Source organism: Helianthus annuus, chromosome 2 (genome assembly GCF_002127325.2).
Source record: "Helianthus annuus cultivar XRQ/B chromosome 2, HanXRQr2.0-SUNRISE, whole genome shotgun sequence".
In the NCBI taxonomy this organism is placed as follows: domain Eukaryota; kingdom Viridiplantae; phylum Streptophyta; class Magnoliopsida; order Asterales; family Asteraceae; genus Helianthus; species Helianthus annuus.
In genome coordinates this window covers 139,647,005-139,672,017 of record NC_035434.2, presented here as the reverse complement: position 1 = coordinate 139,672,017, position 25,013 = coordinate 139,647,005, and the positions used below count along the sequence as shown (strand labels likewise).

At 38.4% G+C, this 25,013-nt stretch overlaps 1 pseudogene; it reads right to left on the bottom strand.

Moving 5' to 3' along the window:
- LOC110932966 overlaps window positions 1-22,647 on the bottom strand; it is a 39,232-nt pseudogene extending 16,585 nt beyond the window's left edge.
- Between the last annotated feature and the right edge of the window lie 2,366 nt (window positions 22,648-25,013).

The window sequence follows — 25,013 nt, the reverse complement described above, 5'->3', positions numbered from 1 at the left end:
CATTGTCCTCAATGTGTCCCAAAAATAAGTTTTTAGGTTGATTGAATGTGTAAAAAGGTGTGAAAAAAAGCAAAATTTTATGTTACTGGGCATCTGGACACGGCCCCGTGTCGGATGAGCACGACCCCGTGTTCAGAGTGCCAGTAACGAAAACTTACAGAAGGTGGACACGAGGGTGTGTCGGCTGCGCACGGCCCCGTGTCTGGCAAAAATTTGCAGAAATTTAACAAACAACAGGTCTGGGGAAGTGGGTACGGGGGCGTGTCGGCTGGACACGACCCCGTGTAGACAGTCTGCAAAGGTGAAAAACAGGTTTCTGGCTTCGGTTTTCCTGTCCCGGCTTTAGTAGTATTAATATTTAGTACTCTAAGCCTCGTATGTACCTGTCTTATCAATAAACACTACACCAAACCACAACATTCATCCTAAATTACCAATGTTTAATCATCCAAACCACAAAGTTAAAAAGAAAAATAAATGCAGAAAATAAAAGGAGTTAAAGGAAAGTAAATTGTTCAATACTTCGGCACGTAGGCCGGAAATTGTTCGAAAGGAAAGGGGTTTAACCTGTGGGATCACCAACCAGCTGCTTCTGCTCCTACCCGCCTAGTCCATGTCTTCGTCCTCGTCATTACCTCCTCCTCCATGCCCCGCCATGTACTCCCGGATGCTCCCAATGTCATCCTGAATGTCGGATATGTTTCTTTCAATAGCTCCGACCCGAGAGTAAGTGTTGTTGGCGAGGTTGTAGGTGTTCCTAGTGCACATGAGGTGTTCCTGCAATAAATCATGTAAACTTTGGAAGTTAGGAAAACAACCTCCTTGTGAGGAGGATTGGCCTAGATCACCATAAGGCTGGTACTGGTAATGAGGAGGTTGGTTGAACGGTGGAGCGTGAAGGACTAGCGCCTCTTACGGGTTCCATGCATGCCCTTGGACCCTTTGGAGGCTTACCGACATGTCTTCGGCCTCATAGATCAAGTTCATGGACCGGCAAATGTGTATGTCTACTCTTCCGGACCATGGGCTTTTTTTGAATGACCTTGGCATGTTCACAAAGTGCTTGAACATACGGTATATCCACCCCCCGAAGAAGATAGGGGTGGGTGGAGTAGCAAGCCGGTTCCAATGCATGCTTCGGAGTAGGAGAAAAGGAACATCGAGGTGTCTGCGGGTGTGAATGCAATGAAGGACCACTAGATCTCGTAACCCAACGACACCGCTGCTATCATGCCTTTAACTAAGAGAGTAAGTAATGACCAGGTGAATGTAACGATAGAGAGGGTCTCTTAGCTTGGTGCTCTTAGTTCTACTCGGGTTGTAGGGACCATCCCCTATTTGTGCCCATGCAGCCTGGCGTTCGTTTTCTCCTAATTCTCGTACCCCTCCAGTGTTTTCTTCATTGCCCGCATCCTCCTCCGTATACAGCCCAACTATAGACCCGAACTGCGCCATTGAAATTGAGTACTTGGTCCCCCCGCATCGGAATTGCACCGCATCACTATCAAATGGGTCGCACCTTGAATTGAACATGAAAGTGCTATAGAACTCCAAATTATACTCGTGGACCGAGCGATGGCGAGTGGTTAGGGCAACTCTAAGTGGGGCGGTAACGAGGTTGTTAAACCGGTCAAGTTGATTCACCGTTGCTAAAAGCTCCATGCATGCTTGTCTCGGGTATTCCTCCGGTCTTGTTCGCAACACATCAAATCTAGCCTTTGCATCCAATTCATTGGCGTTGAACCTTGTGAACCTTGTGAACAATTAGCACGAAACAGTGGAATTTTCGGAAGAAAACTGCAAACAGCTAGCTGGACACGGCCCCGTGTTCAGCGGACACGACCCTGTGTCCAGGCCGCTGTTACTCAAAAACTTCATTTTTCGACCCGATCCCGAAAAGTTGAAAATTTTTGGTCCAGTAGGTGCAGTTTTTCCCCGAAAATGAAACCCCAAGTGTCGTTTTTCCCAAAACAAACCGTTTACCCCTTCGATTTTATCTTTTTCGGTTCAAAAACAAAGGTTTGGGGTTTTTGTGAGAAATCGGGCAAATCTATGAACAATACAAGTGGATTTACTTCCTATAACACTAATCTAAACTATTGCTAACAGATTTATGCAAAAATTTGAGGTTCGATCCAGATGAACTTCAAGAACCCTAGATTTTTCCCCAAATTTCTGATGTTTTAACTACATGCAAGTAACTAATCTAACTACTAATGATGATAGAATCATACCTTGATGTTGTTAGAATGAGAGGAGACGTCGAAATTCTGCAGAAAATCGCCTGGTCCAGAGCGTTTTTTGGGGAAACGGGGCGTGTTAAAATGAAGAAACTGTTTTGAAAGGGGTTTTATCCCGACAGTTGCGCGGACACGGCCCCGTGCCGAGCAAAGTTTTTGAATATATATATATATATATATATAGTGTTCGTGTGAGTGCCCTGTTTTCCCAAAACTCTGTTAGAAGACTTACCGATTTCGATGTTTATCCGCTTGTTCGTAACTTACGAGGTATGATGTTGGTGTTATTCTTCGACCGTTTGAACCGAGATCTCTTCCTCTTCATCCTCAATGAATCCTTGGTAGAGCTTCAGCCGTTGGCCATTGACTTTGAATGGAATTCCATTCCGATATTTAATTTCTACTGCACCGTGTGGGAAAATATGGGTGACGGAAAAAGGTCCTGACCACCTAGACTTTAATTTACCCGGAAATAATCGAAGTCGTGAATTAAAGAAAAGAACTTGATCCCCTACTCGAAATTAATTAGGTTTAATGTGTTTGTCATGCAAATTTTTCATCCTTTCCTTATAAATTTCGGAGTTAGAGTATGCATAATAATTCATTTAATTGACAAAATCGATTTTTACCAGCAAATTCTAAATCTAAGTTTACATTTTTAATTGCCCAGTAGGCCTTGTGAGCTATTTCTACTGGCAAATGACAACTTTTTCAATAGACGAGCTTATATGGGGTTGTACCTATTGTTGTTTTATAAGCAGTTCGAAAAGCCCATAAAACATCATCTAATTTATTGGCCCATTCCTTTTTTATTTAACCCTACGGTTTTCTCTAGTATTCGTTTTAAACCTCTATTAGTCACTTCGGCTTGTCCGTTTGTTTGAGGGTGATATGCTGTTGAGACCCGGTGATAGACCCCATATCTTGTTAAGTTTTTCTCAAGTTGGTGGTTACAAAAATGGGTACCTCTATCACTTATTAATGCTTTAGGTGTGCCAAAACGAGAAAATATTTTTTTCAGAAATCTTACCACGACTCTTCCATCATTTGTTGGAAGTGCCTCGGCCTCGGCCCATTTTGACAAGTAATCTACTGCCACAAGTATATATTTGATTCCTTTTGATGGCGGGAAAGGTCCCATAAAGTCGAGTCCCACACATCAAAAATTTCACAAACAAGAATGCCATTTTGGGGCATTTCGTTTTTGGAAGAAATATTACCTGATCGTTGGCAAGCATCACATGTCTTGACAAGACTTTGCACGTCTTTGTAAATGGTAGGCCAATAAAATCCTGAATCAAATACCTTTTGTGCGGTACTAGCAGCACCATGATGTCCTCCGTATGGACCTTCATGACAATGGCGGAGAATTCTTCTTGCTTCACTACCATATACGCATCGTCGGATGAGTTGGTCAGCACACATTTTGAAAAGATAAGGATCCTCCCAAAAGTAATGCTTTACATCATCAAAGAATTTTTTTTCTTTGGTGATGTGGCCATCCTTTGGCGACTATACCGCTAGCTAGGTAATTAGCATAGTCGGCATACCATGGTTCTTCTCTGTATTCCACCATTTCTAGGGACTCCGTAGGAAATTTTTCATTGATTTGCTCGTCCCTGGTTGCCTCCAAATTTGGGTCTTCTAAGCGTGAAAGATGATCTGTTGCGGTGTTTTCTGCTCCTCTTTTGTCTTTGATTTCAATATCAAATTCTTGGAGGAGTAGAATCCACCGAATCAAACGGGGTTTAGCATCTTGTTTCTTGAAAAGGTATCGGATGGCTGCATGATCTGTATAGACTATTGTTTTAGAAAGAACAAGATAAGAACGAAATTTATCAAAAACAAATACCACAGCTAGTAATTCTTTTTCAGTTGTTGTGTAATTCTCTTGTGCATCATTAAGTGTTTTACTAGCATAATAAATTGGGTGAAAATGCTTTTCTTTCCTTTGTCCCAAGACTGCTCCAACTGCAAAGTCACTTGCATCACACATGATTTCGAAATGTAATTTCCAATCAGGCGCTATCATGATAGGTGCATTGACTAGCATTTCCTTAAGTGTGAGAAATGCTTGATTGCAATCCTTGTCAATGATGAAAGGGGCATCTTTTTCAAGTAATTTTGTAAGAGGCCTTGAAATTTTAGAAAAGTCTTTGATAAACCGTCTATAAAATCCGGCATGCCCTAAGAAATTTCTGATTGCTCTAACGGAGGATGGTGGAGGTAATCGAGAAATAGTGTCTATTTTTGCTCGATCAACTTCCATTCCTTCGCTTGAGATTTTGTGACCAAGTACTATTCCCTCCGTTACCATGAAATGGCATTTTTTCCAATTAAGGGCGAGGTTAGTTTCCTCACATCGGGATAGCATTCGTTCAAGGTTATCGAGGCATTGGTCGTATGAATCTCCAAAGATAGAAAAGTCGTCCATGAAGACTTCGATTGTCTTTTCTATCATGTCATGGAAGATGGCCACCATGCAACGTTGGAAGGTTGCGGGGGCATTACATAGACCAAATGGCATGCGTCGATAAGCAAAAGTTCCATAGGGACATGTGAAAGTTGTCTTTTCTTTTTCTTCGGGTGCTATCGGGATTTGAAAGTAACCTAAAAAACCATCCAAGAAACAATAAAATTTATGACCGGATAATCTTTCTAACATTTGATCAATGAAGGGCAAAGGAAAGTGATCTTTCCTTATTGCTTCATTTAATCTTCTATAGTCTATACATACTCTCCATCATGTGACGGTTCTCATTGGTATTAATTCATTCTTTTCATTAGTTATTACCGCCATACCTCCATTCTTTGGAACTACTTGAACGGGACTTACCCAAGGACTATCAGAGATAGGATAAATAAGTCCGGCGTCAAGTAATTTGATGACTTCATTTTTAACCACTTCTTGCACATTTGGATTTACTCTACGTTGTGGTTGTATTACTGATTTGTAGTCATCATTCATTAAAATATTGTGCGTGCACAAGGAGGGACTTATTTCTTTAATATCTACAAGCTTCCAAGCGATCGCATTTCTGTGTTTTTTCAAAAGTTTAATTAATTTTTCTTTTTCTAAACTACTTAATTTAGACGAAATAATTATAGGTGATTTACCATCTTTGTCTAGAAAAGCATATTCCAAACCTTTTGGAAGTTCTTTGAGCTCAAGAGGTGGGTCTTTAGGAGACTCCTTATTTGGTTGCTCATTTTGGTCAAGAACTTTAAAAGTTTGTTCTATGGCGACCTCTTCTTCAATAAAGTGGTCAATCTTTTCACTTGTATCGGGTGGCTCATCTTCATCTTCAATTAGGGGGTCATTATTGCCAAAAGGATATTTCATTGAATGCTCAAGATCTATGCTCCTTTTGAATGCCCCTAATTGAAGAGGTAGATTATTGTATTTCCGGTTTTTCAAAGCTTCGTGAGTTTTTACAAAAGGTCGTCCCAACACTAGAGGAGCGTCATCGAGGATGACAAAGTCGGTTGGGATTACCATTTGATTTGTTTGAACCAAAACATCCTCAACTATACCGATTGATTTTATTACTTTCCGATCGGATAGAAAAATGGGTATTTGAAGTGGAGAAAAATCACTAATACTTAATTTTTCGAAAATGTAGTTAGGCACTATGTTAACACAAAGATCTTTATCAATTGTGATATTACTAATAAAGAAATTTTGAAAAAAAACATGGAACCGATGTAATGTTGATTTCAAATGGGTCTTCTTTTCGTAGCGAAGTTTGATCGTTAGTTAACTTAATACTTACCGTTTCGTCAATTTTAGTGTTAGTGTTTAACTCTTTTAAAAACCTAGCATGAGTGGGTACTAAACAATGATTTTCGAAAGAAGGTGACAAGAGATTAATTTCTTCAAAATTAGACTCATCTTGAATTTTAACGTTGACGGACTTACCTTTTTCGTTGTTTAACTCATGTGTCGGTTTTTCACTTATTTGTTCTTCCATTTTTACCTCACCAACTATCACTTTTTTATTTAATTCTTCTCTTGCACGGGACTCCTCTTCCCTTGCGCGAGATTCTTTTATGTAGCGCTCGATAGTTTTAAGGTGTTCTAATATCCTTTTGGTCACCTCGGTCATAGAGTAAGGATCGGGATTTTCAAAGCTTGAATCCGGATGTTCGATCCTTGGTTCCTCATAGTACTCATATGAAGTAGATGGTTCACACCATTGTTCTTCATCGTAAGTATATGATGGATAAGGGTCGTAATTTTGTTCTTCATAATACTCATATGAGGTGGGTTGTTCACGCCATGGTTCCTCATAATAAGCATATGAAGGTGGTGGCTCATATCTTGGTTCCTCAAAGTATTAGTATGAAGGCTCATACCTTGGTTCATCAAAATATGAGTATGAGGGAGGAGGTTCATACCTTTGGTCTTCATAGGATGTGTATGAAGTCGATGGTTCGTACCTGGGCTCCTCATAGTAGGTGTATGAAGTGGATAGTTGAAATAAGTTACAATATTGTACCGAGTGCGGGTTACCACAATTTGTGCAATAGTCTTCCCTATAATCATCCTCCTCATAGGTGTAGTTGTAGCCTCCTGAGTATTGATCCATAAGAATCACTCAACAGACCACAATAGAATCTCGGAACCAAAAAGCAAAAATAAAGACAGAAACAGAGGCTGGACACGGCCCCGTGTTCAGTGGACACGGCCCGTGTTCAGGATCTATATCTGGGCGTTTTAATTAAAGTTACTGGTTTTGTTGAGCATGGGGGCGTGTTCAGTGAGCACGACCCCGTGTTCAGACTCTGTATCTGGGTGTTTTATGAAAAATATGCAGGACGGCCCCGTGTTCAGTGAACATGGCCCGTGTTCAGGCTACTGTAAATGCAAACTAAACTAAAATGCAGAAAAATGTGCGCGCATTTTGAAAAAGTTTTGAAAAACTGATTAGGCCGTCGATTTTAAGCTTTCTTAAAATCCTTGTGTCCCCGGCAACGGCGCCAAAAACTTGATGGTCGTTAAGTGTGTTATATTTTAGGAGTATATTTTAAGCCCTTTTACACTTTTTTAGCCAAGTTTTAAATTTATGAAACACGATATTTACTAACACTAAACACACATATGGGCAAGTGCACCCATCGTGAGCGTAGTATAGTGTTGGTAAGATACCGAGGTCGTCCAATGACACAAGAGCTTTTAGTACCGGTTTATCCTCAACGTCTAATCAAATCAAAAAAGTTAGAAAAAGGTTTTTAAACTAGAAAAATAAAACTAACTAAAATGCTGAAAATAAAAATAAAAGTAAAAAACAGATAGACAAGATGAATCACTTGGATCCAACTCGTGTGTAGTGTAACCTTTGATTATTTCCGCACTTTTGCACTTATTTAAGAGATTATCTTAGTTATTGTAGTAGACCCCTCTTTTGAAGGTGACGTTACCCTCAACCAAGTAGTTTGAGTCAGCAAGGATACAATCCTAAAGGGTCGGATTATTAAAAGATAATTAATTAAGTTATTAATGCATAATGTGGTAGGCCCCTCTTTTGAAGGTGACGTTACCCTCGGCTAAGTAGTCCGAGTCAGCAGGGATACATTCCAAGTAGCCGGGTTAAAGTTTTAATAGTAGTTTACTTATGAGGGGATCAAAGAGTTTGGACCCCCGCCATCCAATACCGGTGGGTATTGAAGGAGGTCCTACTAAATTTGACCCAGGTCCTTTGCAGGATCTACACCCTGAACAATGGCAAGACTCTTACCAAACCGTTCCCTTAACCCCCGACCAGGTAGCCAACATATCTCCACATAGACCTTGGAGATATGAATGGTGAAAATCTTTTATTTTATATAGACAGTAAAATAATGCCAAGACACCACGGACAAACGATAAGAAAGAATCACCTTCAATATAAGAAACTAGTTATTAAAGTCATTAATACATAACCAAATATAAAGTGCGAAAAAGATTAAAAATAAAAAGTATTACACTAAACACTTGTCTTCACCAAGTGATGTAAGAGACTTAGGCAAACATGGCCTTTGATTGTCAAGAACTCTTACGATCAATCTTGGATCCCGAGATGACTCACACACTCTATGATGGACAATGGATGATGGTGGTGGATGATGGTGTTGTGATGGTGGTGGGTGGTGGATGATGGTGTTGTGATGGTGGTGGGTGGTGGGTGAAGTGTGAGAGAGGTGGTGTGCTAAGGGATGGTTTGCAAACGAGCCAAGCACCTCTATTTATAGCCTGAACAGTAGCTCGGGCACGGCCCCGTGTCCGCTGGGCACGGCCCCGTGTCCATCATCCTTCTCTTTCTTCATTAATTGCAGTTTGTCAATATTAGTTGACCACGCCACCGTGTCCGCTGGGCACGACCCCGTGTGTAGAAGCGTATCTGTACTATCAAGATTTCCTTAGATTCTGCGAATCTTAGAGTTGACCACGGCCCCGTGTCCAGTGGGCACGCCCCCGTGGTGGGTGATCGAAGCTTCTACACCTTTGTCTTTTTTGCAGACACTTGGGCACGCCCCCGTGCTCACTGAGCACGGGGCGTGTTCAGCCTTTTGTTCTATTGTTTTGCTTGGGAAGATGCTGCCGGGAGGTCGGGCATGCCACGTTTTTTCCTTTTCTTGTATTCATGTTAGATTTAATTGCCTTTTTGCTTCTTTTGTTCATTTGAGCTCATTTAATCCTGAAAATACAAAAGGAAGACAAAAACAACACTTTTTCCAACATTAGTACTAAAAAAGGGTTAGTTTTATGCCACAATTGATGTAATTTATATGTTGCATTTTGTGCACATCAGGTCCCGTAAAAACGTCAACAGATAGCTTTAAATACTATGTCATTTTTGTTGACTATTTTTTACAAATACATTTGGTTATACCTAATCAAACAAAAATCTGATGTCAAACTTCCTTTTCCACAATTTAAATCTCTTGTTGAAAATTTTTTAAAAACCAACATTGTTGCGTTATTCACTGATAATGGGGGTGAATATGTGGGTCTCTCACCATTTTATAGGAAATGCGTCACAAAACAGGTTTTCCCACGCATTTGTGACAAATACATGTTGTAGGGAAACAACTCGTAGGAAACTGGTTTCTTACGCATTTCCTACGCATTTTTCTACCCATTTCTGACCAAAAATGGGCGTCGGAAATTGCTACGCATTTTCTACCACTTTTCTTAATTATCATTTATATTTATATTATTTATAATGATAATACAATACTAAATATTTTTGATAAATTTTTTTATTATCGACACATTTCTGACAAATAAAAAATAAAATAAAAAAATCTATTTTTTTGTGACACATTTCCTACGAAAAAACATAAAAATCATGTATTTGTATGTGACGCATTTCTGACAAACACAAAAATTAAAAAAAAAAGTCTATAATTTTTGACACATTTCCGATAGAAAAATAGAAATAAACTCTTTTATTTTGTGACACATTTCTGACGAACTAATCTTTTTAACAAAAAAAAATAATAAAACTAAATTAAAATCCAAATTTTCCTGCTAAAATTACAGAAAAAAATCTATAATAACTTAGAAGACGTATTTTACAACATTCACCTCAAATACAATAACATAAATCTAGAAATTAAACATTACAAAGCAAGTTCTAATATGTTCAAACTACAAAACTAATGCCTAATACAAGAGCAGCAAGATTTATGGTAGGGTTGTCAGGTTCTAATATGTTCAAACTACAAAACTAATACCAAACACAAGATCTGACCCCTTCGTCCACTCGTTTCTTTGTAACCCGCACCTGAGCAGAGACCTGTACTCGAAACCGAATCACCTCAATAACCACTGCCGCTGTCAGATCGTCGGAAAATAGGGGTGCAAAGGAGCCGAGCCGAGCCCGAGCTTGACCAGGCTCGGGGTCGAGCTCAATTAACTTATGAGAGCTCGGACTCGATTCGAGCTTTGTTTTTAAGGATCAAACTCGGCTCGTTTGTATTTTCTCAAGCTCGAGCTCGGCTCGGGCTCGGCTCATTTATTATCTACTAATTAATATATTAAATAAAAATAATATAAATAATAGACTTTTTAGGCTTGCGAGCTCGATAAGTGAAGCTCAGGCTCGGGCTCGTTTACTAAATAAGCTTATTTTTAGCTTCGAGGTCGGCTTGTAAACATGTTTGAATAAGCTCGGCTCGAGTCGGCTCGTTTACACTAAGGCTCGACGAGCCTAATGAGCTTCACATGCGAGGCTCGAGCTCGGGCTCGATAAACAACCGAGCTTTATTTTAGGCTCAAGCTCGGCTCGGGCTCGATAAGGCTCGGCTTGTTTCGAGCTTTTTCTCGAGCCGATCTTGAGTAGCTCGCAGGCCGCTCGGCTCGTTTGCACCTCTATCGGAAAACCACCACCACTGTCGCTTCTTCAACGGCTACCACTGTCAATCGAGACCCGAGTCGAGAAACAAATCGAACCAAGCATAACCCGACCCAAACTGAGCACCACGAACCACCCCTATTACCTCGTCGTCGTCGGTGCCGGTTCGTCTGACCGGTGCCGCTGGCTTCCACTGTCATCCACCGTCGCATACTGCGGCGCCGCTGCCGCCGTCATCACCGCCATCAGTCATCATCATCAATCATCTGCTGACATTCGTCGGAAGTTGACGCCAGCTTCGACAATCAGATGTTCGCCAGAGAGAAAGAACGAGCACGAGTGGAGAGAGAAGGGGAGAACAAGAACGAGTGGTTGGATGTGCTTGCAGGTAATCGCCGTCGGAATTACGGCCGGTATCCGGCCGATGTGTTTGTCAGACATGAAATCGAGAGGGAGAGAAGAGGGTCTGGTAATTGTCTTTGTGTGAAATCGAGAGGGGGAGAAGAGGGTCTGGTAATTATTTGTGTGTGAGGATAGTAGCAGGGAGAAAGATGGGAGGGGAAAAGAAGATTTGTCTTTGTGTGTATGTGTTTATGTATAAAGATTTTGTGTTTCTTGAAATTTGAAGTGTATTTTCATCCACTGATTTAAAAGGATGTGAGCAATGGATCACCCTAGGATTGTGATCCATGTGATGGCTAACCAAGAATTTTGATTGGCTCACATGTTTATATTTGAAAGTGATTTATTTAACATATGCCTCCATCATATTCTTTTTAGTTGAAAATTAAAATCTATGAGTTTTATTATTGTTACACATAAATTATCAATATATTTTATAAAACATTTTTTTAAATTATATATTTCAAAATTTTATTCTATATACTATATACATGGACGAAGTATTTGTTTTAAAATCTTATATTTATTATATAATTAAATATGTTTTCAATTCATGTTTATAAATTTTTTAAAATCTTATATTTATTATACATTTAAATAGTGCCATGTGTAAGGGCACTATTTCGACGTGTAGAAGCTAGATAACACTCCAACCCTGTCCTCTTGTGCGTTATAAGGGCATGAAGAGGTACAGGCATTTATACTATAATGCCAAATGAGGAGCAAATAAATTAAGAACAGTTTGGTTTACAGTTCCTATCGTATAAAACCAGACCGGACTGTAAGACTTAATAATACATATTATATTAATACTGCTCAATACATATATGATTACATATGAGCTTGCTACCGAATGTACCCGTATCGAAAATCGCTAATATGGCTACCGGTACAGAAAATGTTCAGTATGGTATTGTATGTTACCTTATCGGCACTGGTATTTGAAAGTAAAATTTAGTAAAATATTGATACCATACCGAATTGAAAGTACCAGTATTGAAAACGCAAAATAGCGGGTACCGGAAACAATTCGGTACAAATTTAAATATTTAAAATACGGTAATAATAAAACTAGTTAAATATTTAAATATAGTAATAAATTTTCCATAACAAATGCGTAGCAAGTTGCTACGCTTTTAATACGCATTAATTAGTAATAAAACTGATCAAACATTAAAATATAATTTACGTATAATAACAAATGTTTCGTCACAAATGCGTCGCAAGTTGCTACACATTTCAGATGCAATAATTAATAATAATATTAGTTAAACATTTAAACATGATCCGAATATAATAATAAATGTTTTGTAAAAAATGCGTAACAAGTTGCTATGCATTTTTGACGAAACAATTAATATTTAAATGAATTCAACATATAAATATAATTCCAACAAATAAATAATAGTTTCATCGGAAATGCGTAGCAAGTTACTGTGCATTTTCGACGCAATAGTTAATAACGACAAAAATTAAACATTTAAATATAAATCAAATACAAATAAAATGCATCAGTCGTAAGTGCGTAGCAAGTTGCTACTCATTTCCGACGCAATACTTAGAATTAGTTTTTCTGTCGCTATTGCGTCACAAATCGGCCAAAAAAATTAAGGCTTTCTTTCTGTAGGAAATGCGTAGTAAATGTGTTAGAATTTGTGACACATTTTTTTGCGTAGGAAAATTCTGTAGCAAAAAGACCACTTTTCTAGTAATGACCTGTTTCATCACGAACGATTAACTATTAGTGTATCATGTCAATCATATTTATTAAAAGATATTTACATATTACCTATAAGTATCATGTCAATCATATTTAGTAAAAGATATTTACATATTACCTACAAGATATGATAGCTTTTATAAGCAAGTAGAAGTGTTAACAGTCTTGTGAATTTGAACTTAATTATTATTGTAAGGAAAAAAAATGTTTGGGTGTATATGATTGAGTTATGTGTGACAAATTGATATCACAGTGTTTTTAGCTCAACTATAAGTGCGAGTTTTAAGAGCAAAAAAGTGTATGAGTTCGTATATTTTTGCACGCTTGTACATGTGAATATTACTTGTATGTTTATAAGTACGAAAAGCTAGACAAAATGATATATAACAGTATGTGCACACTTACATACATGTAATTCTATACTTTAGTTCAAGGGTTTCATGAGCAAACCAGTTATCTGTGGAAATATCAAGAGTGTTCCATATCAACACCACAAATTAAGTCAGCATTAATTGCAAATTATTCTTAGTCAACAAGATTTGTAACCATTGCATAATTCACTCCCTAGAATCAAGCTCTTGTAATTATTTTATTCACTCTTGTACCACTATATATTGATTTGCGAATAATGAGAATAGCATCTTGATTCAATACAAACTTCTATTGTTTATATGGTATCAAGAGCCTAAAAGCTCCCTTGAGCCATCTCCGATCCAAAACTCGACATACACCTTCTGTCCGCTCCCCTTTTCTTTTCTTTCGATTCACCATGGCCAAACCAATCATCCACAACCGTCAACCCACTACTTATGACAATCGCCCAACACGCAACCCAAATCCACCCACAACCCGAAACCAATGGCCATCTAGAACTACCAATACCAACACTCGCCCGACTCGCAACAACAATACCTATTGCTACTATTGTAACATTCCCGGACATGACACCAAAAATTATCACAAACTTAGTCGCTTCCTACGAGAACACAATGTCTCGCCTCAGAATAACAACACCCCGGTGGTTAACTACACCACCCCTCACTTAACGGCTACAACCCCATCTTGGATGTGGGAGACCGGTGCGTCCAACAAAACCGTGAACAACAACCAACAATTTCCCGTTCTTTCCGAATACGGAGGACCCGATGAGATCGTGCTAGGTGATGGTAAAACTCTCCCTATAACTCATATTGCTCAAACAACTATTCTAACAAAATCTCGCCCACTTCTTTTAAATAACATTTTAATTGCTCCTAATCTTCGAAATAATCTTATTTCTGTTGCCAAAGTTTGTCGTACTAATCGTGTTTCTATTGAATTTTTTCCCTATCATTTTTTTGTCAATGATCTACGCACTGGGGCGCGTCTCATGCTGGAGTGAACATCAATGATGTCTATTATGGACCAATCTCTTTGTCTCCTCAAGTCAACAACACCCAAACAAACTCTCTTCTCATGTGGCACCACATACTTGGACATCCATCGCTTCAAGTGTTTAAGTCTTTAATTTCTAGATTGGGACTTCATAGTAATAAGGTGAGCCATGAGTCTTTTAATTGTGCTTCATGTTCACTAAATAAAAGCCACAAACTACCTTTTGGCAAAAATTCTTATGTTGCTAATCAACCACTACAACTTCTCTACTCCGACGTATGGGGTCCCGTAAAAACGTCAATAGATGGCTTTAAATACTATGTCATTTTTGTTGACAATTTTTCCAAATACATTTGGTTATACCCAATCAAACGAAAATCTGATGACAAAATTCTTTTTCCACAATTTAAATCTCTTGTTGAAAAATTTTTAAAAACCAACATCGTTGCGTTATTCACTGATAATGGGGGTGAATATGTGGATCTCTCACCATTTTCATAGGAAATGCGTCACAAAACAGGCTTACCTACGCATTTGTGACAAATACATGATGTTGGTTTCTTACGCATTTTCTACGCATTTTTCTACCCATTTCTGATAGAAAATGGGCGTCGGAAATTGCTACGCATTTTCTACCAGTTTTCTTAATTATAATTTATATTTATATTATTTATAACGATAATACAACACTAAATATTTTTGATAAATTTTTTATTATCGACAAATTTCCGACAAATAAAAATATAAAATATAAAAATCTATTTTTTTGTGTGACACATTTCCTACGAAAAAACATAAAAATCATGTATTTGTATGTGGCGCATTTTTGACAAACACAAAAATTTAAAAAAAAAGTCTATAATTTTTGACACATTTCCGATAGAAAAATAGAATAAACTCTGTTATTTTTGTGACACATTTCTGACGAACTAATCTTTTTAACAAAAAAATAATAAAATTAAATTAAAATCCAAATTTTCCTGCTAAAATTACAGAAAAAAATCTATAATAACTTAGAAAACGTATTTTACAACATTCACCTCAAATACAATAACATAAATCTAGAAATTAAACATTACAAAGCAAGTTCTAATATGTTCAAACTACAAAACTAATGCCTAATACAAGTGCAGCAAGATTTATGGCAGGGTTGTCTGGTTCTAATATGTTCAAATTACAAAACTAATACCAAACACAAGATCTGACCCCCTCGTCCACTCGTTTCTTTGTAACCCGCACCTGAGCAGAGACCTGTACTCAAAACCGAATAACCACAATAACCACTGCCGATGTCGGATCGTCGGAAAATAGGGGTGCAAACGAGCCGAGCCGAGCCCGAGCTTGACCAGGCTCGAGGTCGAGCTCAATTAAATAGATGGCTTTAAATACTATGTCATTTTTGTTGACTATTTTTCCAAATACATTTGGTTATACCCAATTAAACGAAAATCTGATGTCAAAATTCTTTTTCCACAATTTAAATCTCTTGTTGAAAAATTTTTAAAAACCAACATTGTTTCGTTATTCACTGATAATGGGGGTGAATATGTGGGTCTCTCACCATATCTTGCCTCTCAAGGTATCTCCCATTACACGACACCACCTCACACACCGGAACAAAATGGTATTGCCGAACGACGTCACAGACACGCTGTACAAGCTGGCCTCGCATTACTCCACTACTCCCACTTACCACAACATTTTTGGTCTCATGCTTTTCAAACCACTACTCACCTCATAAACCGTTTACCTACACCCATTCTCCACAACAAATCACCCTATGATGTGTTGTTCAAAACCGACCCTACCTATTCCAAACTTAAACCTTTTGGTTGCCTTTGTTACCCGTGGCTAAAACCATATGCCACTTCAAAACTACAATCACGGTCCACGGCATGCATCTTTCTTGGATACTCCTCATCTAAGGCGACATTCAAATGCTATGACCCTCTTAATCAAAAACTTTATCACTCTCGACATGTTCAATTCATTCCCCACATCTTTCCATCCCAAACCACCAACTCCAACCCTCTACATATGTCCTTCGACACCTTTTTAAACCCGACACCGTCGGTTCCCATTACCTCCCCACTACCTACATCTCCTGCCCAAAACTCTCCACCCACTGTCCACACTTCCCACTCTACCCAACCCACTCCATCACCCAAAGCCCAACAATACACACCAACCGAAGCCCAACCAACCACCCCATCTCACCAAACCTCCCACGGCCCAATATCATCTCCCTTACAACTCCACGACCCATCTCCAACCTCCCCGGCCCATACACCACCCTCCAGTTCCACCGTCTCCCCTCTTGGCCCAATGCCCGAGCCCATTGACCATCCCACTCCACCCACCGGTTCCACCACCTCTACACCAATCAACTCACCCAACTCACAATATCATCAACCCGACCCTCCAAACACCCAAACTCCACCGCCTCGTCGACAACCCAAACCCAACCCCAAATACTACAACTCTAACTTTGTCAACTCCACCACCATTCATCCATTACCTGTGTGCCTTGAGCCATCCACCTATACTCAAGCCTTAAATGATCCAGATTGGCGTCACGCCATGGATCTTGAATATAATGCCCTTATCTAAAACATCACATGGGAACTTGTACCTCACACCACCCAAACTTCCATTGGTTGCAAATGGGTGTTCCGCATTAAACGAACCCGATGGCACTATCGACAAAACAAAGCATGTCTAGTGGCGAAAGGGTTTCACCAACATTTTGGAAAAGACTACCATGAAACTTTTAGCCTGGTTACTAAATCCACTACCATTCGCACTGTCCTCTCCATTGCTCTTTCAAAAGGGTGGCCTTTACGCCAACTTGATGTTAACAATGCGTTTCTTCATGGGACCCTCCATGAAGATGTTTTTATGATACAACCTCCCGGGTTCACAAACACGGAATTCCCGCGTCACATTTGCAAACTAAAAAAATCCCTTTATGGTCTTAAACAAGCACCGCGTACTTGGTACATAGAACTAACTAACTTTCTCGTTAGTTTTGGTTTAAAAAATGTCTATCTGATTCCTCCCTCTTTGTCTACAACTCCAAGGATATCACTTGCTACCTCATTGTGTATGTTGATGACATTGTCCTTACAGGAAGTCACAATTCCTTCGTGGCTTCATTTGTTCAAGCCCTAAGCAAACAATTCTCCATCAAAGACTTAGGCCCTCTCCATCACTTCCTAGGAATCGAAGTCATTCCTACGCCTCCTGGTTTAATTCTTTCTCAACATCGCCACATTCAAAATGTTCTCACCACCTTTAAAATGGATGGTGCAAAAGAGGTTCTCACTCCTTTGAGCAGGTCTGATCCGCTCTCTCCTAATGACTCCTCTCCTCCCGTTGACCCCACCCCTTACAGAAAACTAGTTGTTACTCTACAGTACCTTGCCTTCACCCGTCCAGACATCTCATTTGCCATCAATAAATTATCTCAATTCATGCACTCACGCAAACAATCACACTTGCAAGCTCTCAAACAGGTACTCCGATACTTGAAAGGAACGGTACATCACAGGTTGTTTTTGAAATGCAACACCAACCTTAACTTGCAAGCCTTCTCGGACTCAAACTGGGGCGGCATTAATGATTGAGGTCGGTCAACCACAGCATATCTTTTATACCTTGGGTCCAATATCATCTCTTGGAAATCTGCAAAACAAAAAACCGTCTCTAGATCCTCAACCGAAGCTGAGTACAAAGCCCTTGCTAATGTCGTTGCTGAACTGTTATGGGTTAAAAATTTACTCCATGAACTGGGTTTACCACCTGTGAGCACTCCCTCATTATACTGTGGCAACACCGGGGCCACCTATGTATGTGGCAATCCAGTTTACCACTCACGCATGAGACACATAGCCTTGGACTATCACTTTGTACGGGAACAAGTCAACTCCAGGCAACTTAAAGTCCTTCACGTCAGCTCAAAGGATCAACTTGCGGATGTCCTCACCAAACCGCTTCCACGGGCACCTTTCCTGTTTTTTCGGTCCAAGATTGGAGTCTCCAATGGACCCTCCATCTTGCGGGGGCGTATCAACACCACAAATTAAGTCACCATTAATTGCAAATTATTCTTAGTCAACAAGATTTGTAACCATTGCATAATTCTCTCCCTAGAATCAAGCCCTTGTAATTATTGTATTCACTCTTGTACCACTATATATTGATTTGTAAATAATGAGAATAGCATCTTGATTCAATACAAACTTCTATTGTTTATATTCCATGACCTCTCGCCCCATATATGACCAACTGAGCATACAACGAACGTGATGTGACAAACAATCACTGCGCGTATGCCCTGAATGATAATATTTACATGGGAAATTAAAGGATTCTTTTTCCATAAATTAATCAACAAGTTTTAGAAATATCATATGATGACGGGGGTAGCCCAAGACCAAATAAAATGACTAAAACACATGAATGCTTAAAAGGTTGAAAGGTTCAAAGGTTAAAAACCCGGGAGTTGAGATAAAGCAACACGTGAACAGTAAATGGTCACATCTCTGATTGCTTCACAAACTTTCTCAGCCGCAAAAGTAACACAAGTCCACAGAATACAATCTTTTATCCGCATGTCAAAAGGCTTTAACCCCCAAAAGGGTAAGTCCCCCACTGCAACCATGTTCACTAGTCAATAGCTTCCTCTTTGAGAAATGACTTTTCCTATAAATGTGATACTTCATTCAGTGCTCAAGGGACACTCGATCAGCTCTGATTCCAGGCGAATCTCTGGTCATTGTTCTTGAGTACTTGTTCTATACAAGTCACTCTCCATCACATTCAACACACACATTCTTATTGCTCCCACATCCAAGACTGACCATACTTCAGTGGAGGATCCCGAGCAAACAACAAAATCAAACTAGTGAACCTCTCTCCACGTCTTGCAAACGTGGGAGGACCCCACGACATGCGTTAGGCAAAACCAAACCTTTCAACCCTTTTGCCTAACCAGCCTTGCTACTAACACTGGTCTATTATTTGTTCCATCAACATCATACATACCAATCCCCAAACCATGTAGGGAAAACCTCCAGAGAGATATAGTAACACTGCGAGTGCAGTTGGATGCAAAAAGTAAGTATCATGAAGAAACCTATAGAACCACTGTGCTATTAGATCCAGTACATTAGTGTATTCTCCGCACTAAATTAGTTAATTGATCAATATCATATCAAATATTGACAAATGATAATACTTTAAATGGTTAAAGAATATAATACTAGTGTAATCACCTTTGCAACAATGTAGTCATGGTAACAGAACAGTACGAGCCTAAATGATTAAACCAGAAACCTTCGTTTGGAGAATGTGGGTCCCTTTCTGTCTCTGCATACTTGTGGTGACTCTTGTGTGTGCTCACCCATCATATTGGATCTTTCTATACTTTTAAATAAGCAAAGATATAGATAAGTAAATAATTTACATATATTATTAGCTACAAGAGTGAACCCACACGATGCTGCGGAGTCGTCAATTTCATTACAATAATAAAATTTAATTTAAATAAGGTTAAAAAATGAACAAAAACGAATAAGATGAATGGGCTGGTTATTAGGAGATTAAACAACTACTACATTGAAGGAAAGAACGTGATATGTCTTTAGATTCAAATGATGGAGAATTAAATTTTAAACTTCATTTTATAATTAATATATCATATCGTCTTAATAGCGTCTTCATATATCGCATCTAGATATCACGTGAATATTACATTTTTAACTCAAAAAGTTGTATTTATTAATAATTAAAATAATTAATAATAATAATAATTAATAATTAATAATCCAACTTCACAAAATTTAAATATATTAATTTGGCAGTTGAATTGATGTCATGTATTAAATTAGTCTTTACATGACTATAACTTTCTAATTATACCCATCTAAAATCATTATACAGCTCTATAAATATGGGGTTGGCTAAATGCATTCTTATTTTTATTTTTCATACCTTCTTTTTAAAAATATTATTTTAAAAACTTGTCATGATTCACCCCTATACAAATCATTATATTTAAAATGTTTTTTTTCAAAAGGTTAAAAAAGGTTTTTGTATGAAAAATAATAAGGTTTTTTTATTAATCTTTCTTTCTTCATAACAACTATTTTTAAATATTAAAATTATAACATTTTCTCTAAATAAAACGAATCTTGATTTTAAAGACATTTTCTGACTAGTATTTTATTATATTTTCATTCACAAACAGGCTTTACGAATTAACTTTTTTATGAAAAAAAATAAACTTACTTTTTGAAAAAAAAAACGTTGATTTTATGTATTTAACCGCAAAACCTCACTTTTATTCTTTTATTTCATAGTTAAGTTGTCTTACCTCTTTTATTTTAATATTATTATTAGTATTATTATAATTATATTTAAAAAGTTTTTATAAAATGATTAACAATTCTATATATTAAAAATACAAAAAGTTTTTCCTTTCTTCAAAAGAAAACATTTACAGCACTAGCTTATATCTATTTATTAAACCATGTGTGCCAATAAATAAATAAATAAGTAGGTAGTATAATAATTTTATTAAATTAAGAGTCCAGTTAGTGTCTTAGAATTTCTAAAATGGGCACATCAAACAAAACAAATTTAAATTTAATTGACTTACTTCAATTTAAAACATTTGTTTTTATAATAAGAAACCACTTTACTTTTTAAGTTAAAAAACGTTTTAGAATACAAATACTAGTTCACCTTTTTTAAAAAAATAAGTAATAATAAAAATAAGATAACAAAAAGATTAAAAAAGATATGATAAAAAAAAGGGTTGAGTAGTATTAGTGATAAATAAATATAGACACGAGATAAACTAATCAATGTATTAGAATAAGATAACTTAAAATAAAACTTTAAAATAAACAATAAGTCAAGAATAAAAAAAGTTTACCGACAAATGAGAGATTGTTTTGGAGCACAAATCTCGGATATCTAATGAACTTTTTTTTTAAGTGTAAACTTCATTAACAAAGCAAACAGACTCAAATCGGGGCTGCAAAGAACCAAAGCTTGCGTTAGCCGCGATTGCGCATATACTTGTCCCCTTAAACCCGAATCCAATCTTAAGCCCTTAGCATGTGAATTTAATTTAAGTGCGGTCAGTCTACTTAGGAACTCACGCTAGAATCTACGGTCCACCTACTCCCGCCTCAAGCTTATAGAACTAAAGAAATGATCACTGGACCAATTCCCAACCGTCTTATATCAAAACAAAGAGAGTTTACAATCAAATTTTATTCTTTTTCCATTTTTTTCATCACTTTTCTCTTTTTTTTTTCAATGAGCGTAGACGTTGTTTTCCCTAACCAAGTGGCAATCCGGCTGTAGAGTCGCTATCCCCAATTCGGATTACTTAGGATTCGGTACTTTTTTTTCTTTTCTTTGCAAGGTCGATTTCACACATCCTAGCGGTAATCCGGTTGTAAAGTCACTATCCCTAACCCAGACTACATAAAAATGCGCTACTTTCATTCAGTTTCTAGCTCATCATTTTTCTATTTTTTTCCTATTTTTGCATGATCACAAACTTTAACGATTTTAACTTATAACGGTGTCCCTTATTCTATTATCGGCAGTTTCAATTTCCCATATCTTCCAGGCGAAAACCCACTAGTAGACCGACAATTAAGGTGTATTAAATCAAAGATACTCAAAACCAAAAGCTGCCTATCCACATATCCTTAACTAGACGCAAGCTCGATTTATTTAAATCTCGTATTATTATTATTCGACCCCGAGCAAAAATTCATCTTTTCTATCATTTTTCGTTTTTTTATATGCAAACTTCTCATTTCAAATGACATTTTTCTGATTTTTCAATTTTTTTGGATTTTTCAATTTTTCTAACTTTTTTGTATTTTTCAATTTATGACTCGAGTATTTACATGTATCCCGTCCCCACACTTAGAGATTGCATTGTCCCTAATGCAAGAACGGAAATACGACTCAACCAACTACCTAAAAATAAAGACTGCAAACGAAATAAATAAATAAATAAATACAACAATAAAAAGGGAAACGTCTTAGCTGGATATGTGAGACTGTCAAAGTGCCAGTCGTTTCCACATAAGCCCTCCAATTCGATAAGCGCCCAACAAACAACTCTTAACCTCGAACACGCGAACGAAATCGGCTAAACATCAACCTATCAATCAACATCACAAACTAGCAAAACATAGTAATATATATCATCAAAATATCAGTTTCAACCACAGAAACCAACCCATCCTTCCCGACCAACCTGTTTAATGTGTATCAATATCAGTACAGACCAACAAATGAGGATCAAAAACAACATAAAAGAAAAAAATATCAAACAAAAGATATAGTCAGCTGCTGCTTCATCCTCGCCATCCCCACACTGGTACTCGTCACTGTCCTCCTCCTGCCCAGCTACACCAGCACTGTTCTCACCAAATACACGGAATGGAGGATCCGAATCAAACCTCGCACCAGCACCAGCCTGGCCCTCCTGCTGCCTCGGCTGAAAGAAGTCTGGGATCCTCATACTACGTGTAGTCATCATGTAACGAAGAGCATCATCTTGTCTCTCCTGACCCAACTGTATCGCCTCAATCAAATGCTCCAACCTGTCAAATCTATGCTCCACATAGCCAGAGAGTGACTGTAAAGTGAGAGGCTCAGGTGGAGGCTGCCTCCTCGGATACTAATGTGATGGTAGCTCAAATCTGTGTGGTGGTCGCTGTCGGTGTGTGGGGTCAATCTGAATCATTGCATCCTCAACTAGATGTCCCTCCGGCGGCTGCACCTGCGGGACCTGCCTGGTCGGCTCCCAGCCGTAGGGCTCCGTCCACGACACTATACCTGCCTCCTGCAACTCTCTCAAACCAAAAGTCACCGTCTTGGGCCCCTCGCATAGAAATTCGGGGACATACTTGGTAAACACCCCCAAATTTCGTGCAATCCGAGTAATATAGGGGCCCATATCTAAACCAGCCCGAGGACCTCCTCGACAACCTCTACTAAACGAATCTGCTAAGACCGTAGCCAGATTCATCTCCCTGTTCTTTACCCGACACATGAGAATGAATAGCTCTATCCAATTGGCCTTATTCTCCCCAGATTTCTGACCCACCAGTGTAGTAGACAAAATCTTCAACACATACCTGTAAATCGGGTTACGAACCGAAGTGATCAGGTTCGTAGTATTGAACGGGTGGTCGGAAATCGTCTTCCAAAAGTTCCGCATCTCAGTCGCACCAACACTATAATCCCTTACAGTCGAATAAGCACCCCTCAAACTAGTAACAAACTCCGGCCTCTTCACTTCCTCCTCAGAATAAAACCCCGACACTATGGAAAACCTCGCCATATTCATCTCATAAACCTGCCTACCTAAACTGAACGACACAGCTGTGTCCTGATCAAACTTTCCCTCCTTATGCACCCATGTGCTATGGAATTCTGGCACCAACTCCTCATGCTGTGGTTGTGTACACTCCAACGCACCTGTCAACTTCGGACCCAAAAGGTCCAACACTTCCTGCCTCGACCCTATCTCCTCTAACCAAATCCAGTCTATCACTATGTGCTGAAGTATCTCAGTATTCTTCAGTTTATCATACTTGTTCCATTCTGGTGTACTCAACACAAATTTCAGTATCGGGTGATCGGCTCTACTACACTTCCTATCTGGAATAAAATTATAAGACGATTGATACTCGATCTTTCTCAGCTTAGGATCATCGGCAACTATCTGAATGATCGGGGTCTCCTGTGGGACCGGGTGTTGCTGGGGTGGATCCTGTTGCGGTGTTGATTGACCCGCACCTGTCTTTCGCGCCCTACCTCTATGCGAACTGCTCGCCATGTCTGCAAAATAAATATAGTCGAGACAAAACAAGCAAACAATCAGTAGTAACAAACTATTTTTGGTATTTTTCATTTTTTTATTTTTTTTGATTTTTTTTTTTTTGAAATTTTATATTTTTTTTTGGATTTTTGTAATTTTTTTTTCGAAAAAGATAGAAAAGCCGTATAGCATTTCATTCGCGGCTAATTCTGAAACAAACTGTTTCCTTTTACAATTACTAAGTGATAGTTAAACTCGCCTGAATGGAGATTGAGTACGGGTGAGCTTAAATCACTTGTACGTGCAAGTAAACCCAAACACAACTAACTACGACTCGAACTATATTAAAACTAACTCGAAAGACCCTAACTTGGACTCAATGTACACTACCACCCCCCCCCCCCGCACTTTAATTGTCCGCAATTAAAACGAAGTGCCCAATAATGACATTGAAGTTCAATCCTCACTTAAAAATCAGCCATTTAGTAGTTTTTAAACAAATTTAGCGTCGAAAAATTCCGCCTAGTTAAAGGAGGTTTTTACCGTTGCAAAAATTTAGTTTTAATGCGCAAGATCTTTTGGTGCATATGTCTGTCGACTTCGTCTTCGTTCGAGTCTTGTACTAGAAATAATAGATTAGGGCACGAAATACAAGGAAAATAGGAAATGGCATGAAATAGTCATATCGCACGAAATGAGAAACAGCCATTTCGCACGAAATGAGATTGTCATTTTGTACGAAATGGATCAGGCTATTTCGCTTGAACTGTTTCGTGCGGAACGACTTGCCTATATATACATGTTCTGTTATTTCATTTGTAGACTTCTGATTCCAGACGTCGAGGTGCTGTCGAAGTGTCTCTAGCCTGTAAAAAGCTTTCAGATCAGTAAACTAGACAATTAATGTGTATATCAAGCTGATACAATGTCTATACGTCTGTTTTCGCCTTTCGTATTGATCGAGAACTCTTCTGAACGACTCGTTTGGTCGTGAAAACGATCCTACATGTGGTATCAGAGCTTAGGAGGAAGAGTTCTTACTGATTCAGCTCGATTACACTGAAAATTCTGACTTC